The following is a 322-nucleotide window of genomic DNA, read 5'->3' on the forward strand; positions in this document are numbered from 1 at the left end:
GTGCAATTTTAATATGCAACAAACATTCAAATGTGTCCAAATTGCTTCTAAAAATATGTATGCCCAGAACAGTACATATATTTTCCAGCTGCATGGCATCCTTGACGAATTTAGCCTTGTCAATCATTTTATTTCATTCATTTGGTGAGTATATAGTGATATCTCACTGTTTTAAATTTATATTTCCTTGATTATTAAAGATATTGGGAAATTTTTAATATATTTGTCTATTGTCCATTTGGATAGTACATTATGTGAAGTGCCTTTCAAAGCTGTTACCTACTTTTTTATTGTCTTGTATTTTTTTTATGATTTTAAAGAA

The sequence above is a fragment of the Propithecus coquereli genome, unplaced genomic scaffold (assembly GCF_000956105.1).
Source record: "Propithecus coquereli isolate 6110/MARCELLA unplaced genomic scaffold, Pcoq_1.0 Scaffold192, whole genome shotgun sequence".
Lineage (NCBI taxonomy): Eukaryota > Metazoa > Chordata > Mammalia > Primates > Indriidae > Propithecus > Propithecus coquereli.